Raw genomic sequence first — 10,021 nt, 5'->3', positions numbered from 1 at the left:
CCAAAGGCAGGCGCCAAACCACTGCGCCACCCAGGGATCCCAGCAAATTGATTTAAATACTTCTTTTAGCCTTTGGCTGGAGCAGAAATATCTGTAAAATGACGGCTTTGGTATACTGGTTTAATATTTCCAAATACACACTCAAAATAAACCCTTGTAACGTCGAAATTGTCCACCGGAGCTCTGGCCGCCTGAAATCCCCCGCCTGCCACCTATGGTGGCCACGGCCCCTCAGGAAGACTGGCTCCTTTTGCTCTTTTCAGAAAGATGGGAGGGGGTTCCAGCATCAGAGGGACCCTTTCAACCATGGGTCTCTCTAAAGAATCCAAAGCATGAAACAAACAAACAAAAAGAATCCAAAGCATGACTAGTTCCTAAAAGAGCATTTTTCTTTTTTCTTTTTTTTTTTTTTAAGATTTTATTTATTTATTCATGAGAGACACACAGAGGCAGAGACACGGGCAGAGGGAGGAGCAGGCTCCCTGCAGGGAGCCCGACGTAGGACTTGATCCCCGAATCCCGGGGTCACGCCCTGAGCCAAAGGCAGACACTCAACCGCTGAGCCACCCAGGCACCCCAAAAGAACATTTTTCGTACAACTTTGCAAGACTTGACAAGCCGCATCAAGCCAGGGGAGGTGGTGGCTGCTGCCACGTAGGGAGCGGAGCAGGACTAGGCAACGTGGGCAAGGACGAGGCAGTCAAGGCCCAGGGGAGCCCGGTCCTGGAAGTGACCCTCTGAGCAAATGGAGCAGGTGGGAGTGGGGTGAGGACCCCCAAATCCCTCTGGCCTGGCCTAGAGCCAGGGGGTGGGAGGCGTGGCTCCCCTCCGTGGCTGGAGAAGAAAAGGACTTACATTTTGGGGGGCCAGACAAAGCACCCATTTCTGGGTGGTAAGTCTGTGCTTGCCGAGGTGGGGAAGGCCTTGTGGGGGGAACAAGGACCGCCAGGTTGGGGAGCTGCCGGCAGCCAGCATGGCCCTGGCTGATGGGGCAACTGCCTGGACACTCAGAGAGATTCCCTTCAGCTTCAGGCAAAAAAACGGGTGCCTGAAATGGGGGTGTAAGGCCCCCCACCCCGAGGCAGGACCAAGCTGGTGCAGCCCCCAGCGCTCCTTGCCAGGGCTCCTGTCCTGGGTCTGTCCTCCCACCGTGGGCCCCGTCTGGGGACACCGACGCCCCTGAGCACAGGAGAGCTGTCCTGTGAGCCTGCATCTGGGGCCGAGGACGGCCGGGGGGCTGCGGCCCCGCACGGGCTCCCGTCAGGGCGCGGCGTCCAGCGGGAGTGGGGCCATCGCCACCTGCAGGGATCCAGAGGGTGGAGAGGAACTGCCTTCTCCTGCCAGACTCCTCTTCACAGTCATCCATTTGGGGCAATTAAAGCCTTTATTTGGAAGACATAACACCCAATTTCCTCAGCTGAGCAGCTTTTGAAGCAGCATATTATTATCTCGAGTTGTGAGAGCAAGTTGTCCCTCAGAATCGCCCAGCCTGCGTCCTCGAGGCTCGTCTGCCTCCCCTCTGCCCCTCGGGGGGATGCGGGAGAGAGCCGGGGCAGGCGGCGGAATGGCTCGCCGGGGGACAGACAGACCGGCAGGGCCTCAGCGCCCCGGAGCCCACCCGGGGACGGCCCCACGCAGCCCCGTCTCTGCAAAACGCCCAGGCTCAGAGCGCGGCCGAGGCTGCGTCAGATTAGCTGCTGCCTCAGCAGGTCCCCCAGTTGATGGAAATCTAATCAGGCAGGCAGTCTGGCACCAAATGTCCTAATTTCCCCAATGCTCAAGGGACACGAGTGTCTCTTCGCTGCTCCGGCTCCCGGTCACACCTGGCCCTGGCCTCGTCTCGTTGCGGGGCCGACCTGCAGCTGTGTGGAGGAGGAGTCCCATCGGAAACCCCGGCTGTTCTCAGAACCTCTAAATCAATTAGGCCCCGGTCGAGAAAGTCACTTTAAATATCGCTGACATGTTAAAGAAGTGGGGGCACGAGAGCAGACGGTCAGGGCCCTCCCGGGGCAGCCGCGCGGGCAGCTCCGGCGGGGGGAGGGGCCCCACCTGTCCTGGGGGGAGATGCCCTAACGGACCTCCCTGCTCCCCGGCCCTGGGGTCCAGGCCCAGGAGAGCCCGTGCAGGCGGACGCCCTGCCAGCCCTGATGAGCCCCGGAGAGACAGGCCTGGGCCTGGAGCAGGGGCTGCAGCAGGACTCCAGCGCTTGGCACAATGACCTTGTGAGAGCCCCCCAGGGCCCGCAGGGAGGCTTCGCATCCCGGGCACCTGCACGCCTGCAGGGGCGGAGGGTCAGCGTCGGCTCCCCCGGCCCTGGATGGACTCCCCGGAGGGGCAGGGGCTCACGACGGGCACCTCCCCTCCAACCCCGGGGCCTGGCGTGTCCTTGAGGACTCACCCACGCCAGCTGGCATTCCTGTGCCCGGCACAGTGCGGGCTCTCCACAGAGACCCGGAGGTTGGGCGGGCAGGAGGGGGTGAGGCTGCCAGCGCTGGTGCCCTTGCAGGCCTCACGCTCTGGTCGCTGGGCCTGGGAAAGGACGCCCGGGCCAGGAGGGTGTGCAGAGAGCAGCACAGGCCGCCCGCCCACCTCGCAGCCAGCGCGGGTGGGAGCCGCCCCCACGGGTCAGCCCATCCCAGAGCCCGGAGGACTCCGGAGACCACTCGGGAAGGGCTGTGGCTTCAGTGCTGCCCTAGATGAGCCAGAACCTGGGCTCCCCGTGCGGGCGGGACTCCCGAGGGGGACGGGCACTGCTCTGATCCCTGCCCCCACGCGCCTATGTCCCCCGCCTGCAGCTGCCAGTGGGAGGCTGGGCCTGCAGGCTTCGTCTCCCCCTCCCCACGTGCCGCCACGCGTGTCCCTTCCCTCCAGCTTCTGGGCGCTGGCCTCTGGGGGAGACCTCTCGGCCAAGGGCAGTGGAGCCCGCGGATGAGCACCCCTGGGCAGACAATTCTGGAAGCTGATCGTGCGTTTCTCAAGGGCTCCTGGCAAAACCGGGCCCCACTTGCCCAGCATGACCTCCCTGACCATCATTTCCACTTTTTCTTGTTTCTTGCCTCCCTCTCCCTGGTCTCCTCCCAGACGAGCCCCGCATGCAAGCCCTGCTCAGAGCCCAGCTCTTGTGCCCAGTCCCAGCGCACTTCTCGGGGACAAACACCCCTGGGTCGGCAGGGAGGGGCCGCCTCCCCAGAGGCCAGGGTGAGCGTCCTGCAGCCCTGAGGTCGGGACGCGGGCTGATGAGGCCTCCAGTCCCGCCAACTCCAGGACCGTGTGTGAGTGCGGATGGCATGGTCCAGGTGTCCACCCGGAGCCGAAGCTGGCCCTGAGCCGGCTCCCAGGGGGTCACCTCTGCAGATTGTTGTGATGGTGGGGTCTTGTTGCCTGTGCTGGACAGTCCATACTAACGGTGCCCCAGCCCCAACAGAAGCCTAGACACCCAGGCTCCGCGCCTGTTCCCACGGGGCTGCTTGGGGCAACTCAGCGCTGACCACCCAGCTCCTCGGCGGGAGGGCTCCTGGAGGCGTGGGGTGGGGTGTGGGGGCAGGAAGGGAAGATAGCTGCTTGCTCAGCAGAGGGTGGAGACGAAATGGGGTTTGAGAACTAACCCCATTCTTCTGACGAGAACTCACAGTTCAGAGAAACGTCGTCCTAAGCTCTGCTCCTGGAGAGCAAGGTGCATGCACGGCCTCGGAGCAGCATCTGCCGGGCTGAACGCTCACGGCCAAGCACGGTCACAGCCAGGGCCTCCAGGTGGGGGGCTGCCCACACGCAGCCCCAGGGAGTGGGGGGCAGCCCACCCAGCACCCCCCACTCCCCGCCCTCCCAGGGGCGTTTGCCCCACCGCCAGGCCCCGGGGACCCCTCACATGCCTGCACATCTCGAGCACGGTTTCCCTCCAGGACCCCCTTGCAATCAACTGAGTTAATATGTTACCTCTAAATAAGTTAATTATATTATTACTTTCTGACACCGCAATCACAGATTTTTTATGTTTTGATGCTAAATTTGGTAAAAGTTTAAATTAGGGTAATTAAATAATTAGCTTTAAGATGACAAGCTAGCAAACAGCTTCCCCCTCCCTGACATGCCCAGTCAGCATTGCCGGCTTGGGAAATGCCAGAGGGAGAGCCACCCCGCAGCGCCTGCACCACGAGATGGGTTGCGCCCCTCGTTCCGGGCCCCGGCCTGCACCCCTCCCTGTGGGCCAAGTGTCCCTGGGATCGCCCACCAGCCTGGGCTCTTGTCTGGGATGGGGCCTGGCTGCTGCACGTACTCAGCAGGGAAGAGCAGGCCTGGACTCTCTGCCGGGAGCAGCGGGGCTGCTGGTGTGGAGGCAGACAGGCCCCCACAGATCTGTCCACGCAGCAAAGCGAGTGCATGGGTCCCCACGGGGGCTCAGGGCTCCACAGAGTCAAAGAGCAGCTTAGGTGTGAGACGCCGTCCCCTCAGCTCTGATTCCCGTCCCTCCCCTTCATCCTCTTGTCCCTCAAAACTGCACTGGCTCTGAGCACCAAGTCACAGATGTGCGTGACGATGGTTCTGGAGTTTGTGGCTGTTTGAGGAGCTGCGCCGTTTCTAGGGTAACGTGGCACAAAGAAACATTTAGGACCTGAGTGTTCAAGGAAGCAATATTTATAGAGCGTGTGCACCATCTGTGGCCTCATTTCTCTCCAGGTGAACTCCCTGTCCAGGTTGGATGTCAGCAAGAAAAGGCAGAGCAGCGCTGAGCATATGACACTTTTCCTTTCATTTCTAGACGTCTGTGTCGACACATACTTCTGCAGAGCCGGCTCCGTGGGGGCGCTGACCCAGCGGGCCCAGGGGGAGGGCTCTGCAGCTGAGGTTTGCTTCCAGTCGGGGCCCCTGGCTTGGGCCTGCGCATCCTTACCTGCGATGTGTCCCGCCCCCATGTGGGGGAGGCCTAGGCAGCTGGCCTGTGGGGGGTGGGGGTGGGGGTGTGTGGCAGGTGCACCCGCCAGGAGCCGTCAGCACCACGGACAGCGCCGAGCCCGGGGGCGGGGCGGGCTCCCCAAACCTCCACCCCCCCCCACCCGCAGGCGCAGGCCGGGGCCAGAGCTGAAGCAAGAGGAGCCGCCCTTATTCCTGGTGCCAGAGGGTCCCTGGGCTGGGGGCAAGGGGAGGCCCCGTCACCACGGAGTCATGCTGAGCGTCCGGCCAGCGAGTCACTCAGGCGCAGCAGGCTGGCCAGCCCTTGTGAGCCGGGACCTGCCCCAGGTCCTGGCAGTGGCCTGTCCTCCGCCCTGGGAGTGGGCAGGCTGCGCCATCATTCGCTGAACGCGGGGAAGCGTCCCCTCCCCGACCCCGGGGCCGTCAGAATGGACAGGGCGGCAGGACGGCATCAGGACCCAAGGCTGAGTGAGCCCTGGCGGGCACCGCCGCTGGCCCAGCCCCAGAGGCCAACTCTCCAAAGGCATGTCTCCTCCCGCCCCAGGGGAGCCAGTGGCCCAGAGCGCACCGGAGCTGTCACACGTCAGGGTCACACAGGCGCAGATTAGCCACGCGGGGCCTGGCAGGAGCCACTACCATCACCTCTTCCATTTCTCAGTGATCCTTCCACCTGCGACAGCTCCCCTCCCCCTCCCTCTCCCTCCTCCCTCCTCCCTCCCTCTCTCCGTCCCTCCCTCCCTCTTCCTGCATAGAAAACCTCTGTGGTCCCTTCTCTCTCCTGTTCATGAACTTTTAGAAATGGAAACCCACCAGGAAAATCCACGAAGAGAGGAAGGGGAACCGGAGAAGCCCAGGAGGAGGAGGAGATGCCTCCCCGGGGAACGCCCAGATGACCAAGAGGTTCCCAGGCCTCTTAATCCAACCCAAAAGGAAGCCACTTGTGGGCAGGTGAGCACTGGGGCCCCAGTGGGCGGAGACACCTGCGTCAGTCAGGATCCAGTAAGGAGAGCAAAGCCCGCGCCTCGGGGTTTCCTGGGCACCAGTTCAGAATCGGAAGGGCTGCAAAGCCCAACAGAGGCCGCGGAGGGGGCAGCAGCCCCAGGAGGCCAACCCCACCCTGAGGGCTGGGACATGCGTCCTTCCAGGAGATCTCGGGGCCCAGCTCCTGCTCAGGGCGGGTCTGGGCTCATCCGCTGGCTCAGGAGAAGCTGCCGTGGGCTGGGGGAAGGGGTGACCATAGCTTCTATCTTGGTTTGGGGAATTTTTTTTTTTTTTAGATTTTATTTATTTATTTGAGAGAGAGAAAGAACGGGAAGTGGGGAGGGGCAGAGGGACAGAGAGGGAGAAGCAGACTCCCTGCTGAGCAGAAAGCCCAACGTGGGGCTCCATCTGGGACAGAGATCATGACATCATGACCTGAGCCACCAGGCGCCCCAGGCTTCCATCCTGACCTGTCCCCGCCTGCCCTCGTCCTCTGCTGGCGTCTGGCCCTCCCACTCTCCTCTGACCACAGGGTGGGGGCAGCAAGGGGAGCCCACACAGCTGAGGGGGGCTCCGGGGGAAGCGCTATGGTTGGAATCTCTTTGAAGTCATGAGGTGAGGGCAGAGGCCCAGGAGGGGGGCCACCCAGCTGGGCGGTCACTGCCGTGGGGCCTGGATCAAACCTCGCTTGTCCACGGTCCACGGTCGGTTGCAGCAACGCAACCGGTTGCAGGGAAGCACCCCCGGCCCCGCAGCCTCGCATCCCAGCTGCTCCTCCCCTGCCCGGGATGGGTGGACACCTCGGCGGGTCCGGGTCCAGCGAGCCGCCCGGAGCGTGTGTGCGTCCCGCCCGTGGCGACCCCGACCTCACACACGGGTCCCGCTGGAGAGCACCGTGTCTGTCCCCCACGACGGTCTTGCTCTGGGGCTGGGGCTCTCGGCCTTTTCCAGTGTCTCTGTGCTTTGTGTCTTGGCTCTAACCACGGGACTCTACTCTCAAACTAAGAGGGTCGAATGACGCCGGGCAGACTCCCCGAACATCCAGCACTTCACCCCGCACCTCGCCCACGTTGCTTTTTAGATTTATCTCCCGAGGTTTGTTTCCGGCCCTGAGTTTACCTGAGTTCCCCGGTGCACACGCAGGCGTGGCCGTCTGTCCTGACGGCGCTGCTGCCTCCTGGGTCTGATGGAGTCCCGTCTACACCCGGAGCCCCCCTGCAGGACCCTCGTCACCGGGCCAGCCTCCCTGCTCCCGCTGGGGGAACCGGGGGGTGGCGATGAAAGCTTTCCGCCTTTTTTTCCTGCCAATGACCAAATTCGAATGTACAATTTAAAAGCTACATTGGCACTTTCCACCCCACTGCCTGCGATGATTGTGCCGAGATTATTAAACCCGTCATAAATAATAATGTGACATTTTCTGACTGGGTATCTGATGAAGAAGCCGATCTTGGCAGCCTGAGACTGGACAGCCGGGATTGCTGAGGACAGGACAATTTCACGGGGTCCCCTGCCAGCCCCCAGGGACCAGGAGTCAAGGCCCCCAATTAAGTCTACACAGAAGCAGCCTCCCGAGTCCCAGGAGGGCAGGGTGGGGGTGAGGGGTGTCCCCGGCCCTGTTGTTCCCATGAGCCTGCAGCCTCCCCGGACGCGGCTTCGACCCCACCTGCCCGAGTCTGAGAGCCTGGTTCGGCCCATCTGTCCCCCGAGGTCTGAACCTGTCGCCCCGTTTCCCAGCCCGAGGTCACCGTCCAGCCAGGACCTGAGCCCAGGCTCCCGCCTCTGTGGTTGCTAGCCAGGCCACGGCCTCCCCGCCCCCAGCCCCAGCCCATCCAGAGCGGGTTCTGGGGGGGTCAGTTCCTTGGAGAGGAGGGGACCAGGGCACACCCGAGCACAGTTCCTCAGTCTCACCAGGATGCACCAGCCCTCAGGACACCAAAGAACACTCCGGAGTCCACGAGGTCTGACTGCTGCCCCCACCCTATCCCGTGGCTTGGCAGGGAGGTGGTGAGGCTGTGTCGCGTGGGATGGGGGTGCTGCTGTCCCCAGGGAGAGCCCCGCCGCAAACCCCGACACTGACTGGACACCAGGACGGTCGCAGGGGCAGGTGGGAAGGGGCTGGGGGAGGGCTGGGAAATGAGGCCCCTGGTACCCGGAGGCCATGGTAGGGCAGGCCGCAGGCTGGGGTGCAGGCGGGAGCGCGCCCTGAGGGGCGAGAGCAAAGCCGCTCCCTCCTCCCGCTGCCAGGCGCTCTTTCGTGCTATTTGATGTGGCTCTAAGTAAAGCAAAGTTAAAATTCCTGAGTAATTACCTGTGAGTTTTACTGTTTATCCTCATGTTGTGCAATATCAGCATAAAAGCAAACCTAAGAGGATCCCTGGGTGGCTCCGCGGTGGAGCGTCAGCCTTCGGCCCAGGGCGTCACCCCGGGGACCCCGCTCGCACCGGCCCATCGCCGCCTCCTGCGTCCCCTTCAAGTGCTGGTTCAAAGGGACACGTGGCGCCTGCCAGCCTCCCCGACGGGACGCCCTCGCTCTGATCTCACTGGACCCCCGCACGTGTCCCGGAATTGTGTGTCCAGGGGCCTCCTGAGCGCTCCGTGCAAACGCAAGAAATGACGTAGAAAAGAGAGACACGCGTGGCTTCTCCTCCGCTCACGCGCTGGCTCCAGCGGCCCCTCAGACGTCACTTATGAAGCTCGGGTTCAGGTAAAATCGTTAAGAATTTCGAGATTGCTATGGCAGAGCCTTGAAGCAAGCACAGGCCCTCGGGGTGGCCCCACGCCTGCAGCCTGCAGCCCGTGACGCTGGCCTCGCTCCCCACGTCATGGGAGCCGCGGCCTGGAGCCTGGGCCCACCCAGCGCCGGAGGCCGCGGTCCAGGAAGGTGAGGCCCCCAGGACTGAGGCGCCACTACACCCACAGGCACACGTACACACAGGTGCACACGCTTGCCTGCACGCACACAGGTGCACACTCAAGCACACGGGTCCACAGGCGCACACAGGTGCGCACGCACACGCACACGCATACAAACGCAGCATCAGAGTCCCATCATCAGTGTTCCTTCCTGTGGGTTACCTGCTGCCTCACCTGGATCATCCTGTAAGTTTCAAATGTCCCTAAGAAGACACTGGGCACCTGCTCCCCAAATTCCTGCCCGGCCTGCTGAGTCCTCTCCCTGCCCATCTCCTCCCAAGTCCACATCCCAAAGGATCCGTCTGAGCTCTTCCAGGGAGGGGGGAGGGAAACAGGCTGATCAGGAAAGCCCTGTGCTGCCGAGTGAGCGTGCCAGACACACACCGACAGGCAGCTTCGGTGGAAATGGGGTTTGGGTTCTTGCCCCTGGGGCAGCACCGAGCTGGGTGCTCCCGGCTCCTTGCCCTGGATAAGGACGAGCCGCTCAGGCATGGGAGCCCCGAAGCCCCCACCACGACCACACCAGTACCCTCCTCCACCCGGCGGGCCCCTGCCGCTCCCTGCAGGTGACCCCAGGAGCCTCCAGAGGGGCTGAGGGGGCCGCCATGTCCTGGCTCTGCCGAGGGCGTCCCCAGCTGTCACAGGCCTAGCCCCCACTCACACGCCCCACCCTCCCCGGGAGGCCGCAGCCCAGGGACCTCCTCTTTGGGACCAAGCGCATGAGGGTGGTTCTGGGAGCCCCGGGCCGCTCTGCCCAGACCAGCTGCCCCTGGAGTAAACCTGGACGCCTCGAAGGTGCTTGCCCCGCCCCCACCCGGGCTGTCACCTGCCCCACTGAGCACAGAGCTGCAGGGTCCCAGGCTCAGCGCCTCAAGCCATAGTAGCTCTCACTGACTCCTCGCGTCCAGGTCGAGGGTCACCTGCTGTGGGAGCCCCCGGCCTCCCTGCCCCACCCCAGATGCCAGCCTTCGTCCCGACACAGGGCACACTGGCAGCGTGCTGCTGCTGAAAGGAGGAGGAACCGGTGAGCAGGGCGCTGGATGCCGGGCAGCCTTAATGACCTGACAGAATAGTGGTGCCGGAAGCTTCCAGAAGGCTCACACAGGAGCACGAGCCTCAGTCAGCAAGCAGCTATGCCACGCGAGCTCGGCCAGGCTGAGGAGGGCCTCCAGCGATGCGGGGCGCGGGCACTCAGCTGCCAGGGGTCTCCTGTGCC

The 10,021-nt window shown here is 63.2% G+C and overlaps 1 long non-coding RNA gene across 1 annotated transcript; it reads left to right on the top strand.

Moving 5' to 3' along the window:
- The first annotated feature begins 4,667 nt into the window (after window positions 1-4,667).
- LOC111092226 lies at window positions 4,668-7,295 on the top strand. The gene is made up of 3 exons (XR_005377435.1): window positions 4,668-4,842; window positions 5,705-5,856; window positions 6,971-7,295. It is a non-coding gene; the product is annotated as an uncharacterized LOC111092226 (long non-coding RNA).
- Window positions 7,296-10,021: the final 2,726 nt, after the last annotated feature.

Source organism: Canis lupus, chromosome 24 (genome assembly GCF_011100685.1).
Source record: "Canis lupus familiaris isolate Mischka breed German Shepherd chromosome 24, alternate assembly UU_Cfam_GSD_1.0, whole genome shotgun sequence".
Classification (NCBI taxonomy): Eukaryota; Metazoa; Chordata; class Mammalia; order Carnivora; family Canidae; genus Canis; species Canis lupus.
This window is presented reverse-complemented; position numbering and strand designations above follow the sequence as displayed.